Source organism: Sciurus vulgaris (assembly GCF_902686455.1).
Source record: "Sciurus vulgaris genome assembly, chromosome: 9".
NCBI classification, from domain to species: domain Eukaryota; kingdom Metazoa; phylum Chordata; class Mammalia; order Rodentia; family Sciuridae; genus Sciurus; species Sciurus vulgaris.
This window is the reverse complement of record NC_136469.1, coordinates 25428666-25445803: the sequence shown is the minus strand read 5'-3', so window position 1 is coordinate 25445803 and position 17138 is coordinate 25428666. Positions and strand designations below refer to the sequence as shown.

The 17138-nt window shown below is 35.1% G+C and overlaps 1 long non-coding RNA gene across 2 annotated transcripts in view; it reads left to right on the top strand.

Moving 5' to 3' along the window:
- The window catches only part of LOC306669992, a 73168-nt gene that overhangs the window by 13575 nt on the left and 42455 nt on the right, over positions 1 to 17138 (top strand). The window contains exons 3-4 of one of the 2 annotated variants that reach the window (XR_013766281.1): positions 5065 to 5222; positions 7576 to 7913. This is a non-coding gene — a long non-coding RNA (uncharacterized lncRNA). Of the gene's footprint in view, positions 1 to 5064; positions 5223 to 7575; positions 7914 to 17138 lie in introns of those variants that run through there. The other variant, XR_013766280.1, reaches the window with a different exon arrangement.

The following is a 17138-nucleotide window of genomic DNA, read 5'->3' as shown; positions in this document are numbered from 1 at the left end:
CGGAGGACCCTATCTGCAGCAGGGTTTAATTTGAGTTTTCTAAGTTATCACTTCCTCTTGTGGGCTTTGTTGTTTCTTTGTTTTGACTCTACACATCTATTGCAGCAGATAATTCTCTGACCACAAGTCAGTTAGGGTTTGCAAACAAAAGTGGTCAAAGATTGCATTTTATTTTATATAACTGTTTCCTTCCAGTACTGCTAACTGCAGATATTTTGTCACTTCTGAGTAACTAAGGGCACTCCTTTCCCCAGCTGAAGTGTGTAGTAAACTTCTGCCTATCTTGGAAGCAAAATTGTTGAGGGTTTGCTGGTTTCTGTAGATCAAATTGGGGTTTTGTTTCCAATTTGGTATCACTTTATCTCGATTTCAGTTGTTTCCTCTCATGAAGAACTGAGTCTGGCTGATGGACTGAGCCAGTGTGCTTCCCCACTAAGCAACTGTACATTCCCATTGCCAGCTTCAGATTCTTTATCTGCTAAGTCCATTCACCGCTAATGAACATAAAACAGAAGTGAGAACAGAAACATCTAGATTGGAAGACCCAGTGTAAAAACACTGTCCCAGAAAATAACAGGCAAAAGTCACATTTAAAAAAAATTCATTACAATTTAATGAGGCAAAAAGTGGCATCATTTTATGTTTGTGGCCATTGATAGGAATATGTTTTTTTTTTTTTTTTTAAAGCCACCAATCAGAACGTGGGTAGTAAAGCTATGGAGTTTACCATGTTAATGAAAATATTGCTTTTGGGGGCTGAGGGCTGGTAGGCCATGATGAATATTTTCAATTTAAGTTTAAAGCCTTTGTTTCTTCCCCAAACTCAACACTCACAATTATGTAATGTTATTATAATTATTTCACTATTTCTTTCTCCAAAGGTGGTTATAATTGTGTTCCAGTTATAAGTTTATTTAATTATAAGTTTATTTTCTTTAAATTAGAAGTCATTTGAGAATGAATTAAGTCTCACAATTAGTAAAAAATGAACTACATGGCAGGAGACAAACTTTCACTCAAGGTGAAATTGTCTCTTGCAAGATAGCTAGGAAAAAATGCTCTACTGTAGAGATTATTATTGTGTGGCTTCTTCCGCATTTGGACCATGGGTTACATGTTTCCAGCACTTGCTATTATTCAGTGATGGAGGAAGCAAACAAAGAAACTGCGGTGAATTGTCACATGACTGTTTGGGGTAGTCATGAGCAACATTTTCTTCTTGTATGAAACAATAACATTTAAATTTTGTGGTTATGTATCATGAGTGTCTGACAGCAGAAACCATTGTGATTGGCAGGCAGTAGATTAAATTTATGGGTTTTAGGCTTTTTTTTTTTTCTTAATAAGGATACCTTGAGAAAGTCCAAGGGAAATGAAAGTCAGTTTTGTCATCTCGCACAGATTTCAAAGGCAGGGGGCTACACCAGGGCTTGAAAGGTCTATATTACACTGCTGCTGTCTAGCCATACTTGACAATGAGACATACTGTATTTGCTCACGGTGCTGGAGTTTATCATGCAAGAAGAGTAATTATATTTGAATTGTGTCAGCCAGCCACCCTAAAATGAAGGAACGTCAACGAATGTTGCTCCAAGGAGAAGAAGATGATTAGTTATAATTATACTCAGTGTCCAAGAAAAATGCTTCATTCCCTCATTCTGTTGCAAAAGGAAGAGGGGGGAAAAAACCCAACAAAATTTTTCAATACTTCTCAGTATTTTCTGAAACTTTTAAGGTGGCCATTTGTTGTAGAAATTTCAGATAAGCTCTCTGGTGTGACCATTTAACTATCTGGGGATGTGGTTGGTCTGTGCATAATTTTTATAATCTTAAAAAATAGGTAACATGTAATATATCTTTAGATTTTTCTTCCTTGACATTTGTAGACAGTGTCCAAACAGGGAATGTATGTTAGACAGTAGGAAGAAAATTTCTTAATTCGCCTAAGTCTGGTTTCATCTGCATAAGTGCAAAGCTATAAAATATGTCTTTAGAACCACTCATGAATATGATAATTTGATTTATAATTCTAGCCTAACAAACTGAGATGATGAGATGAACTACTGTTACTTACTATTTTTTTGTGTGTATGTGTGCAGGGTCAATGAATGGGTACCTAAATTTTGCCTTCATTTCCTAAAAATATACATTTTGCAGTTTATGTCTCTTGAAGAATTTTTAGTCAGCGTGTTTTGTTGTGTAATGTTTCTTAGCCTCCATAACTAGCTTAGAGTGAGGGTTTGGGGGATATTGATTTGTTGGTTAATTCTATTTCACATTGGTTGATTTCTGTAACTTCTTATGTATAAATTAGGGTATAATTCTCAGTTCAGTCATTTCTTAATGATGTTGAAGTGATCACATGGTTGATGGACTTGGATTATCCCTCAAATGAGTTGTTGTTTTATGTTATGAGAATTAGCTTTATTTCTAATTAATGACTTCTGCATGGTTTTGATACATTTCCAACACGATTTCGTGAAGTCAGTGTTAAAAATAATGGTTAGATGGGTAGAAATAATGAATTTAAAAGGGGACAATGTTAACATATTTGCTGAAAAAACAAATTAGTACATTCCATACTATTTATTATTTAATCCAACTTCCTTAACAATGAAGACTCAGGTCAATCCATTTTAAAATTCTTCTTCTGTTATCTACATAATGTAGTGTATGAGCTCTATAACTATAATTATATAATCAATGCACAACTATTTTCAATGGAAGCTGAAATAACAATAAATTATGTTCAGAGGTACTATAATGATAAAAGTCAATAGAGATTCTCTTGTTTACTTTTAGCATTTGGTTAAGTAACTATATGGATCATTTAGTATGGCTTTGATTCTCTGTCTTTAACAAAATAGTTCACCTTTTACAGGATCCTGCAAACTGTTATTAGATAATGTACAATTCAACTACGGTCCATAGACAATGAACTGGGGATATGACATGATCTTCATTTAGATCATACCCTGTTAATTTTTATATGAAACACTAGGTCATTGAGATAGAATTTATTCAAAGGAAACAAGAGGAAAGTGTGTGTGTGTGTGTGTGTGTGTGTGTGTGTGTGTGTGTGTGTGTGTGTGTGTGTGTTTCAGCCTCTCAGTCACTGTACACATGGAGCAAACTAATGAAATGGTTGCCTGATCTAACTGCCTTGGTGAGAATCCTGGTTGTGTGATAATGTGCCATGTCAGCACTGTTCCACAGTGAACTGTTCAGATGGCTTTTTCTCATTGCAACTTACTTTTTGTCCCCTGTGTTTAAATGTCATGAGACCCATAAATCAATTTTTGAAATGCAAACTTTCTATATAGATTCTTAAATTTTACTAACTGTACTAAATATTAAAGTTCAAGGATACCACCAATCTAGGATTTCTTGCTATGTCTTCTTAATGTGATTTTCTTCCCATGACTCTTACCTTTAGATTTGGCTGGAAATGTCCATGAATGTTTTCTCAAACATCAATAACTATGGCTTCAAAGTTCTCATTCCTTCTTTTTTTGGTCAAACACACAGAATTGAATCAGTCATGTCCCTCATTCATAGTCCACTATGTCTTAGATTGGCTCTTGCAAACTCCTCTTTGTTTATCTTATTTCCCCACTTGATTCCTAAGTTCCACTCTCATTCTCTTGCCCTATAGACATTTTTCTAGTTTTCAGGTGCTGGGGATGGAACTCAGGACCTTGCCCAGGCTAAGCACATGCTCTACCATTGAACTACAGCCTTTGGCCTTGCTCTGAACTCTCATGATCTATTTATAAAATCGCACGTACATGTAATACGCATATGGACTTAAACTTATGTCTATACAAAAAGTGCTTTCTGTGTAGACACACACTCTTGAAAAATATGTAGTATTATTTGACTTTCAAATAAATGTTAATGGTAATAAGTACATGAAAGCTTATTAATGCCATTTTGTCTTTTCTGTTTAAATTTTCTGTGGGAGGGAAACACTTATGAAATAGTCTCCTACTGATCCTAGTCTTTAAAAAATATAAATAAAATTTAAAATGTAAATAAGTGATCTTGTGACATATCTATCTATCTATATATCTACATATATATATATCTACATATATATATATCGCTTAGATTCTTACTTTTAAAAAATGAAGCATCGGGGTTGGGCACTTTCTTGATTGCTCAGTGAATATAAATCTGATTGGAGCTCTGAGCCAACTTTTTGCTTTATTGTGTGTTCATATGATTTTTCACCACTTCCTAGAGATGGAAACTGGGTTTCCTCTTCTACTTGGGACCACGGGCAATGTTTCATGAACATCCCTGTACATATTCCTTTATGGATCTGTGAGCACACATATTCAGACAGATTGCTGAGTTTGGGGGTGTGTGCACATTTCATTTAAATAATACCTTTTCTCTCAAAATTATAACTAATGAATGAATGCATGCTGCTTTATATTTCAGAATTACCTAGAATCTTCCCCCCAACTTCGAGTTCAAAATCAATTAACAGATACCTTGGAAACGAAATGTGGACCTGTTTTCTCTTTTTACATAATCTAATTAAATGGTGGTATTAATAGACTTCAATACATTTCACTTTTTTGAACCTTAGAAATGGGCACAGGGGGTGTAGCACTTGCTAGCATGCACGAGGCTCCTGGTTCCAATTCCCCACATTGCCAAAGAAAAAAACTTAAGGAATAAAATTGAGAAGACTTATATTAATTCAATTGTGTAAAATGTTTATCACAGCATTATAAAGCAATGTTTATTTTGACAAGTAGAGTGTTTAATATTTAATGTTTCTACATTTCTTAGATGATTAATAAAATCATTTCAAAGATATGATTGACCACTTGAATATACTTCTTTTTTTTTATTGCAGTACCGGGGATCGAACTCAGGGCCTTGTGCTTGCAAGGCAAGCACTCTACCAGCTGAGCTATCTCCCAGCCTCGATATACTTCTTTACTATTTTTTCCCATTGACATAGTAAACGGGCAAAAGAATGTCCAGAATGAACTGTTGTGCTTTGTGTGTGTGTTTGAGAACTGCCTGAGCTCTTTGTTTTCTTCTTAGCTTGCCCTTCTCGGAATTGCTTCACACATACTCTTGTCTTCCAAATCCAATCATCTAAGACTAGAGCTTCAAAAAAGAAGTTAAAATGATGTTTGATGAATATGATCACTTGCCGAATACTTTTGTCAAGTCCCATTGCCTCAAGAGTCTTCTTTTTGGTGAGTCCCAGTCTATGTGGTATGGCATCTTTTGTTTACTGGAAATAGGGACCTTGTACATTCAGGTGGGGGGTCTGTCAAGGCAGGACAGGAAGTCTCACCACATAGTTGAACCGAGAGTCTCTTATCAGTCTCTGATGGGGAATCAGATACATTTATAAAATTATTCTTAGTGCTTTTGCACTTATTCTCTGTCTTTCCCAGTAACCTACAGTTTGAATATCTAGAAGAACTGCAATAAAAAATGATTATAAAAGAAGATAATGTTATTTAACTTAATCAAAAGAGAGCTGTTATCTGGATTTTTAGATAAAAGCTAAATGACCACTTCTTACTTTAGGAGATTTGATTATGATTTCAAACAATAACATTTATTTTTTTTTTAAGTCTATGTAATAGAAAAAAAATGAACTCTCAGGAATTCTGCTATACCATAGCTGTATTGATAGTCTTCTGCCCTAAATTTGTTTGGATAGAAACAGTGGTTTCTTTTTCTATTACCATTGTAACTTTCTAACTATATTTTTGAAAATGAGCTAACATTAGCATTGATTTATGTAAAATTATTAAACCATCCTTAAAAATTAAATATGTTTACAGTCTTCATAAGAATGACAACAATAAAACCCTATTCTTTAACATTTAATGTACATCTTATTAACGATTCCTAACACTCTATTTGGAATTGAAAGGTCCTTTCTGACTTGTGTTGGGCTGGGCACCGTTATTAATTCATTAGGGAATGGTGGATCCAGTCTTAGGCTCTTCTGACTTTCTTTGGTCCTGGGAGCCATGGAGAGGGAGGAGGAGGGGTGGGGGGCGGGGGAGACAGTGAAGCGAAGAGGGAGACAGGGAGACAAAGCCTGAGAGGGAGACGATGACATTAGAGGTGACACATAGCTATCATGAGCTTCCTCAGTCTGAGGGGAAGAATAATGAAGGGTTTTCCCTGCCTTCTACAGCCCGAGGACAACCCTATGGCCACAACACCTTTTCTAATCCCATTTTCTGTGTGCTGCATGTCATAATCTGTAAGGCACTGGATCCAAGTGAAAACACCGAATCCAAACAGTGACTAGATCTTGTATTTATTTGCACTTTAAAACTACATTGTGTAGGCAAACTTACTCTTAAAAAAATAAAAGAGAGAGGGACAGCAGCAAAACAATACCATGGGTATGTTGACGCTGAAGAGGAGTCCTTGGGACCCCGTGAGCCTTAATTTTTTAGTTCTCTGATTTAGAGTGGCATTTGCCAATGAGGGAAAAGTGTGTGGTCTCTTTAAAAACTTTTATTGAAAATCTCCCCCCTTTGGAATATCCTAGTTTCATGCAGTGCAGTGTAAGAACTTCTCCCAGTCTATCTGACCCTAAATCCCCCAAGGTCTTCAGGACTTCATGGGCTACAGCAAAATCCTTCAGAGCAGAATGAGCCAGATAATTTTCCTAGAAGCAGGGACCTAGAGGCAGCATGTAAAAAGCAGTTAGATTATATGCTGCATGTAGCTCCGTATAGGAAGATGAAAGGTCAAAACCAGCGAGAAGAATCTTCATGGGTACAGTCAAATAGCCACTTGCCAACTTTTCCCCAGCAGCCTGGTGAGTAGAGCAGTCACTAGATGAAATGATTTTATCATTCTCTAAGGAGACAGTTAGTGGTTTCAGTGTATGGAAAATCTCTGTATTTTGAAGGTATGAAGAGTATTTGTAAACTTCCTGGGAGTTCCAGGCAAAGAAGGCCAGATAAGAACTAGGGCAACAAGATGATTCATTATTATGACAGAGGAAGCTGAGCAGGGGTGGAGAACAGGCAGATTTCTGGGAACAGAGTTGGTGTCTGTCTGTCTGTTAAGGAGTGTACTTGCCAGAACTTAAGAAAAAGATACCATTGGAAGGAGCTTAATCTGTCCCATTTAACAATGCTGATTAACCATTATAAGCTATAAACGAACAGTTCACTGATTAAAAAAAAAATGGTCTGATTGCTTTGGAAAAAAATCATAATTCTATCAGCAATATGTCCACTATTTTACTCATTCTTCAATGACTGTCCGCTAGAAATGTGTTAAGAATTTACTATGACCTTTCATATTGAAATTGTATTCACTTTTTGCAAATGTGAAACAAAAAGAGTAGCTTATTTGATCTCACTAGAAATATATTGTAACAAAGTATTAATCAATATTAACTAATTTTTAATAGTTTAAAATAATATTTAAAAATAAAACTGCTGAAGAGAGATGCTTTTAAATTAATATTCAATTTGCTATTTAAATTCTGCTTATTTCATTGACCCTTCATCTGCTAGGGTCCAGGTTGGGTATAACTAATTTCTTTGTTGATTTACTTTCTAGGGCTACAAGTTTACTTTATGTCATTAGGCAATAATTCTAAAGGAAAATATTTGATTCTTGTTTGGTTTAGCTGGATTTCTTGGCTGAAAGTTAGTTTGTTTAAAACTCCACAAATACCTCGTATACATTTTCTAGTAATTGTGCCTATTGAAGCAGTAAAGGGAGTCCTCTACTTTATAAAAACTTGGAATAAGGATAGGGATTTAAAAAAAAAATCTGCTGATCCAACAAGTGTGCATCTAATAACTTGGTCAGAAAGGTTGTTTGAATGTTAGACTTCTCCAAGCCCTTGGACTTGAGCTGTTGTTAGGTCTAGCCTATCAGCTCAGCGGGAGAACCATGAGCCATCCTTATTTTAATGAAAAAAATCTTTTCAGTAAGCATTGTTTTACTCAGATTATAGTTTGCTCTTTATATTTAATAGAATTTACTAATTCCCATTAAGATGTAATGATTTTTACCCTTTCTATCTGATAGTTGTTTATAAAGAAAAGCATTACAGAGAGATCATTTCAGGTAATTTATCATTTTATTATGCATATTTAAAGATATTTGGGCTAATTCTTATTTAAGAAGAATGATGGACACTTCAGTGGATAAACAGTCTCCTGTGTGCCTTACAAAGCTAATTTCCTAGTTTTTAAATGATAATGTCATACTTAGTAAAGTCTTGAGTCCCTTCATCTTTCTATCATGTGAATACTGTAATAAGAACGATTTTATAATTTCTGGTAAATTTTAGATGCAGACTTTGGTTTCATTTGAATATTGTCAATAACTAACTATATGAATTTTGGACCATTCACTTATTATGGTCAGACGACTTCAGATTCCTTATTTCCAAAATGAGGATAGAAGAAAAGGCACCCCCAAGGTCCTTTTTAAATTCTAACATTTCATGATATGGAAAGAATTTGCATGAACTTAACTAAATGTCTATGTATAGAAAACCATAGTTACTTTGACAGTGTAATTAAGTATTGATTTTTCTCCTAGTCTTTGAGTATTGTTGAGAAGAAAGCTGAGACAGCCTCGGTGATTCTGACCATTCATTTAGTCTTGCTTCATTACTTAATAGTTTCCTCAAAGTCAGAAGCAGCTGGCATGAACTTAGAAAATAACACCACAGTTTTATCAGTTAGGAATCTATTGGTGGTAACTCGAGTTCAAATTACTGTGAGTAAAATATGGAGAATTTTTTGACTTATATAGTCATCCATCCGGGGATGGAGCTACTTTCAGGTAGAGGTACATTCAGGTTTTCAAAGGATGGTCACGGGGCTTTGTTTTTCTCTCCATCACCCCATTTTCCTCTTGGTTTAATTTTCAGGGAGGCAGCTTCTCAGTTGGAAAGGAAGTCCTAGTAGTACAGCCTTTAGAATTTGGATCAAAATGGAGAGTCTTTCTCTCACAGCAAGTGTATATCAAATCTGATCAAATCCTTTGACATTTTGGAAGAAATGTATTCATTCAATTGTTGTGGTTGATAGATGTGAAAGGTCCTAGGTTCTATCCCCAGCACTACTACCAAAATAAATAAATAAGTAAATAAGAAAGAAAATGTATACATTTTGATAAGAAAGAAAGAAAGAAAGAAAGAAAGAAAAGAAAGAAAGAAAGAAAGAAAGAAAGAAAGAAAGAAAGAAAGAAAGAAAGAAAGAAAGAAAGAAAGAAAGAAAGAAAAAGAAAAACATTGTGGTTAAGACAGGGATAAAGTATTCTGATTGGTCACAAGGGGATCACATACCACCATGAGCCCCAGGCAGGTTCACTCCACTAACTCACAAGCTCTCCAGAGGACAAGAGGATTCTTTTAATAGAAGATATCTCAAGGGGCAGGAGAGGTGGGGAGCCACCACTTGAAGTTGAAAGATTTAACTTTTCTTTAAATCATTCAATCAGGCAGATGTCAAGATCTTTCTTGAACTAATTTAAAGTTGATCTGCCCAAGGGTTTGGAAACTTTGCTTTATTCATGCATTTTTTCATTCTTTTAATAATTACAGTGATGAAGTCCCAGCATTCTCAAGAGGAGCCCCTTGTTTTTCCTGGTTTCAAAAAGGTCTCTTAACTTTTCTGCTCCATTGTAGAAGTTGCTGTGAATGATTTGGTTTAAACATGCAATTCTTAAGTGACATCTGCCTATTTTCCCCTGGAAAAGAAAGTAGTCAAATAAAACTGTTTATAAACTAATAATTAACTATTTACATGCTCATATTCTAGCCTAGCTTGAAGGAATAGAAAAGAATCCAGTAAAATGTTGGAAGTCTTGAAAAAAACGTGTTTTATGTACCTTAGTTTTCTTTTAATTCTCTTTTCTGTTTGACTCTTGGAAAAACTATGAGGAATGAGAGTGGAATGAGTTAGCTATGGAAATAATCCTTATGTAGTGAGTGCTCTAACGAAATGAATTCTGGTGTACAGTGAACATCAAGAGTTCATCGAGTCCATGCTAGTTTTGAGTTTTTTTTAAAAAATCATCTCTGTCGATACTTTTAAAATTATCATTAAAGAAGGTAACAATGGTCCTGAACTTTTTTTTAATATTAAAAAAAATGAAAGCAACAGGGTTTTTTTTTTCCCTGAAAGACATTTTGAATAATGGAATATCAGATGATGTTACTGTACTTTTTTTAGATTATAAAAGGTCATAGGATTTTTTATTAATTTTTTAAATTTGTTATAATTAGTTGCATATGACAGTAGAATGCATTTATACATTTTGATAAATCATACATAAATGGAGTATAATTTCTCATTTTTCTGATTGTATATATTGCAGGATCATATCAGTCATGCAGTCATGTATGTACATGAGGTAAAATGTCTGTTTCACTCTACTATCCTTCCTACCCACATACCCCTTCCCTTCCCTTCACTCCCCTCTACCTAATAAAAGTAACTCTATTCTTCCCTAGGCCCCACCCTTATGATTAATTAGCACCCGCATATCAGAGAAAACATTCCTCCTTTGTTTTTTGGGGGGTTTGGCTTATTTTGCTTAGCATGATATTCTCCAACTCCATCCATTTACTAGCAAATGCCATAATTGCATTCTTCTTTATAGGATCTTAATCGATTATACAGAACAAAGAAAATTCAAGGGAAATGTCTCTGTGGAACACTAACAATAGTTTTCTAGGCATGACATCAAAAGTTTGGCCTCCATGGAGGCTTTTGAAACCCAGCAATTATGTGCTGTGGGCAATAGGTAGGGACTGCACCTTGGGGTTTTAATTGCCATTTTGCTCCAGGTTGTGCCTTGCTATTTTAATTAAATCTCTGATGTAAAGAATCCCTTTTCCCCTTGCCCTTGCATTTACTCATGCAGTGGAAAGAAGCCAGTGCTCTTCAGGGAAATAACTCTGGACAGTGTGAATCAATCTCTCTCTCTCTTTCTCTCTCACTGCACTTTCTCTTTCTCTCTCAATCTCTCTTCCATAAAATCTAATTTTAGTGTAAATACAGCAAATCAGATGTCAAAAAGAAACAGAATTGGGGTTCATTTGTCTGCTTCTTATTATTGTTTTCAGTGCCAAGTTTTTAACCTGCAAGAAAATAAGAGTTAATTAAATCATAACAGTTTTAAGTTCATAGGGAGGAAAAGTTCAAGTGGAATCGGAAGTCTGAAGAGCACAAGGAAATATTGAGTAAAAGCTATGATTTTGAAAAAACCTTGGATTTTCCAGTTAGTAGTTGACATTATTGTTACCATGTTATTTGAATTATGTAGACTCCCAGTGGGTATAGAAATGAGCCCCAAGACATGTGCATCCTGGCACAGGAGGTGAGATGAGAACATAAATAACTGTAACATTAGGAAGAGTGTGATACATCATTATAAAAAGTGTTATGTTGGCATGCTTTGTGGATTCAGAGAGTGGAGAGATTATTTCTGTTGGAATGTGGAACAGCAAAGGCTTAGAAATGCAAAAACAAAGATGTTCAAAACCTGATGACCTTCGAATAAAACCTTGCAGGTTAACAAGGATGTAGTGAATACAGTCAGATTTCCAAAACAGTGTAATATTGCAGAGATATTAGGATGTAAGGAAATATCATCCTGTGTAATTTAACTATTATTATGAATGTCGTTAAAGTAATTAAAATTATGTCAAAACATTTTCATGGAGGCTATATTTGTTTTTATTGAGTAAAGCTAAAACTTTCTATGTGTGTATTTGTGTGGGTGGAGCTGGGTTCTAGAAGCCTGAATATGGGTCTGATTGTTAGCAAGAGTCTATTTCAGTTTGTATCTTTGTGAGGAATTTTAAGCTCTATCTGTTCCAACCCTTTGCTAATTAACACTACAACCCCTACAGTCTCCTATTCTTCCAGTTTAAGCAGGTCAGCGTTAGAAAATGATGTGTGCCTAGGAAGGTGTCCACATGGAGATATCTTTCCACATGGAAAATGAGCAACTGATTGATTGAAGCTGATAATGGTAAAATGCTATTTTGTAAATGATTTGAGATCCTGTATCAGAAAGACTTCAAACAGCACACAGTTCTTTCTTCATTTTGGTCCCCAGGAAATTACATTTTGCCCAAATAAAATTTTGTGAGCCATAAAGAGTTTGCAATTTGGCTTAAAACTTGCATGTTATGGGTTTTACAAAAATGCCAAAGGAACTAAACAAATGGATTAATCATTTCTTAATTGGGGCAATAAATAAAGGAATACATCATATTCTTGGAAGAGTATCAAAAGTAACTAATTTGCTGGCTGCTTTTGAAAGAAGTAAGTGGCATTTGAATTTGTCGTTTGTGGAAAAATGGCGTAGTTAAGTTTAATTAACTGGAGTTTAACTCATTATTTAGGCCATTGGAATTTCATCTGAACAACGTGAGGATGAGCAGGTAACTCTGAGGAGAAGTGATGAGTGAGAAGTGTGCTCATTTACAGCCGTAGAACTTTGAGTTCCTTTGCATAGATCGCTCTGAGGTAGCTAAGTTCAGAAAGATAGGTTGGAGTCATACCCACTGTTCTCACTGAGGCTACAGATATGGACAAGTTATGCTTTTGGATTCTCCCTCTCCTTTCGTGTTCAATGAAGAGAACAATAACCTATTGTTTGGGGTTGTTTAAGGATAAATGAAATAATGCATATGAAATGCCAGGGATATAACTAACATTCTGTGATGTATGGGTTTTATTATTGCTGCTATTATTTTCAGAAGGAATTTTGAGGCTATCTTGCATCCTTAGATTATTTGCTGGTGCTAAACTAAAATAAAGAAAAATTCAGTAAAGTCACTGCTACCAAGAATCTGGTGAAACAAAATCTTAACTCATTTCTGATAGCTGTGCAAATCAGTATTTCTCTTTTGGAGAATTATATAGCACTTTGGTTATCTATTGTACATGAGTATGATGCAAGAATGCACAATTTACAAAGTATGTGTTGAGAGAACTGAGTGGACAGAAAAGACTTCTGACAGTTGGGTGGGAGTAGGGTACCCAAAGGAATGAAGAAATGTTTTTCTGGTAAATACTGGGAAAAAGCTAGAGAAAAGAGAAAGGGGAAGAATTCCAACTTCCACTGATTTGAAACATTTCCTTCCAGTCTTGGTCTGTGTTGACAGCGTGACTTAACTATTTGCAGAAGGGAGCGATCACGGCAGATGGTGGTTCAGGCAGGTGGAAACTGGGAGAGGCTAATTCTGTGGTGAAGGCTTTTCAATCCAGCTCTGGGATTTGCCGGGCCAAAGGAAGGAGTGAAAACACACCCTGATGAAAACCCGGCTTGAGTCAGCACATTCAAGGATTTTCACTCTGAGGCCAGGACCAGTGAACAGCTGCAGCCTCAAGGAGTCACATGAGGGCATGCGACTGGGTCTTCCTGGTTGGGCCATCCGGACTTTTTTAGGCGTGAGCACAATCTACACGCTCTACATTCTTTATGGGACGTGCACCGTTCAGCTTTTCCTGTTCTTTACACTTCTTATCACTCTTTGGTATGGCAGTGATTTTGGTGATCATTCCCAGAATATTGAAAAGAGCCAGGGCAAGGTGGCTCCACCAACCACACTGAAATGAATCGCCTAGAGAATATAGAAAAACATTTGTAGTTTGAGGTGCTAGAGTGATATATCCAGAAGATGTTGACTTCTTTTTGCTGCCATCTTCCTTGCTAGATCTGGAAAGTATCGAGAAAATGCACAAAAAAAAAAAAAAAAAAATAAATAAATTAAACATTTTATGGTAACATACATGTCCAAAGTGAAAAAATACTTACGTAAATTAGAAAAATAATATTCTTCTAGTAAAAATTATAAATGTGAGAAGTAGCAATAGCCCATAATCTCCTATGAGAAGAAAGTGGTACAATATTTTATGCATATAATTACACTATGAAAACATGAATTTATAAAACAAAAAAGAGAATATACAGTGGTAATAACTATATTAGATGCTATGCTTATAGAATATTATTTTGATATTAAAGTAAAACTATAATTTATGGATTTTTTAAAAAGATAAACTCCTTAGAGATTATAATAATGTACATTTCAAAAAGAAGGATTTTGAAAGTTTTCATCATAAACAAGTGGTATTTAGAGGAGATAGATATATTTACTTGATTTAGACATTATACAACATTTATGTGAATCAAAATATCCTATATTACTCCATTAATATGTACAATTTTATATTTTCACTAATTAGTTAAAAGTAAATGTAATTTAAATTAAAAAAGAAACTGTTTAATATGATTGCATTTTTTCAGAATTGAAAAAGGAAAAGAAAAATTCAATATTTTACTGTGATAAACTCCTTAGTTCAAGTTTCTAAGGACAGGATTTACTTGAAAGGGAATTGTAATTAAATAAGAAACCAGCTACATTTCCATGACTTCAAGATTAAGAGGAGAGGCTGGGGTTGTGGCTCAATGGTAGAGCACTTGCCTAGCTTGCGTGAGGCCCTGGATTTGATCCTCAGCACCACAAGAAAATAAATAAATAAAATAAAGCTATTGTGTCAATATACAACTTAAAAATTAAAAAATAAAAGATTAAGAGGACAGAAAAAAAAATAGTAGACTTCAAGATATGTGGAAATTACTGACCTCACCAGCCAGATATATTTATGTATTTCAAAGTATAAGCAAGAATCAGAGACACTGGAAATGCACATTAAGCCTCATCTAAATGCTTCCCTGGAAATTGTTCATCTGTGCCTTCTTCTATGCTCCCAAGAATATAACTTTGGTATTGTTTTCACTGTGTTCGTCTTTGCCCCTCATTTATTGAAACAGAAAAATGACAGAAAAAAGTCAAGAGATCATGTTTCTTAAGGAATATCCATCCACTGTTAGGGAAGCATATTCTTTAGTCAAAATGTCACAAATAATCAAACAGAGAGAAAATCTAGGGGCTGAGACCTCTTGCCTCCAAGCCATCATCACAGACACGGAAGGGAGCATGTAATCATGCAGACAGATTTGTGGTCCTCGCTTTTCATTTAGAATACAAAGGCATAAAAAGCCTTCCTTCTGTTTGTCCTTCCCTGACGTCCTTCCAATCAGGTAACTATGAGACTAGTTGATCTTTTAGTAAAGAAAAGCCCAGGGAGTTTCCTCTCTAATCCAGCTGATGGCACAAGAAGCCTAAATAATTAGGTACCAGAACTAAGAATTAGCCCACATTAAGCCTTGCCAAGAATTTAAAGGCTCTCCCATTCCTTGTAGATCCACTTCTTTCTGTATATTGGCCTATTTCCTAATAGGCTGTAACCTTTGGTATGATTCATAAGGTTATTAATGTTGAATGTTCTCTTTAATTGTAAATGGTGACCTGAACCAAAAGATGGTTGACATGCAGTCAAGAATTAGGATATCGAGTTCGTGCCTTCTTTTTTAAATTCGACATTTGAATCTATTCACTGGATTTAGAGTGTTTCTTACAGCTTTTCATTCCTGACTATCTCCCGACTTACTGGTGAAGTACACTCATAAATATTTAGATAGATGCACTACATTCACACAAACTTTTAAAATGTTAACTTATAAATAAATGTATGCAAACTTATAAAAACATGCATACTTCATGGAAGACTATGTTAAGACTATTTTCAATAATTCAGCTTCTTCAAGGCAGCCATCTAACAAAACTCAGGTCAAAATTTCTTATTTTATAATGGAAAATATGTTGGTGGCTTCCAGTGCTAGCTTCAACAGTATCCAAAACCAAATCATACAGTCTTATGGAAAAATGAAATCCAACCTTTTCCACATTTGAGAATCAATATTTATTTTCTTTTTCGGAGTCTGTGTTTCAGGGGTGTTTGGATTAACTTTAATGCTAGCTAACACTTGCATTCTCTGTGTATATGCTTCTATATGGAGAAACAGTGGTGGAGCTAGCATGGGCTGAGTTAGTGTTAGTGGATGGATCAATTAGATTAATTAAATTTATTCATATTTAATAATTTTTAAAAACTATTTTCAAACTAAACTAATATGAAAGAATGGATAGATTTTATTTCAGTGGAAACAAACTACTGAATTATATCCATCCTTGGACTATTCCTTGAACTCTCATCAAAGCATGTGACCTTTGGACAAAAGAGGGAAAAATTTACCTGACCTTGAACTGAAACCTAAGTAAGGTAGAGGAGATAATGGCTGCTATTGAGAGCAGTCTTTCTGTGGACTATCACCCTAAATACAGACCATGTAGTCATAAATTTTGGGGTACCTATTCAATTTGATGAAAGAGATCAGAGTGCTCTTTCCAAACTCCTTTGCATTTAAAACTTTCTTTTATGTCATCCCTATTTCAGGGAAAGGAAATCTTGAGTATATTTTGAGTTTTAGGTGGAACTCAATAACTGAAAATAATTTATTATATTTAGAGTGTGTAAAAAATTATTTGAGAGCAATTCAATTCTCTAGGGTCTCTGGCTTAAAGTAGACTCTACACAGGGTATAATTTTCCCCTCATTGTGCACAAATTATGACAATCATAAAAATATGAACTTGAGTGATCTAAACTTATTTTCCCAGAATCAGAGATGAGTTAAAAGTTTCTGTTTGTATTTTCATTCTATTGCTCTCTCTGGACTTTTTCAATCCACAATGTTAATCTTAATCAGAAGGTTCAGATCAGTTCAACAAATTGATCAAGAGCCTGCTCTCTGGTGCTGTGTGCACCAGGTTTTCTGCTGAGAACGCCTGGTCGTTTGCAAAACCATAGGCAGGAACGCTTGGTAAAGACTCAAGGGCCCATAACAACCTTCTGAATTGAATTGCCATTTTTCTTTGCTGAATTTTGACAGACATGATCAATCTATTCAGGAGGTTACCCTCTCAACTATGAGGTTGCTATGAGGTTACCTTCATAGTTATAATACCATCTTGTTATTGCAGAACCAACTGCCTTCAGTCATGAGTTGGAGATTTCTTTTGCACACACCATGTTCTTCTTCCTTAATGGTGCAAGATGTTTCCAATGTCCTAAGAATGTCTTGATTTGCATTTCTCGTTGCCATATATGATTATTTTTCATCATTACAATGGAATCAGAGAGAAATTCACATACTTGGCAAGCCAAAGGAAACAGG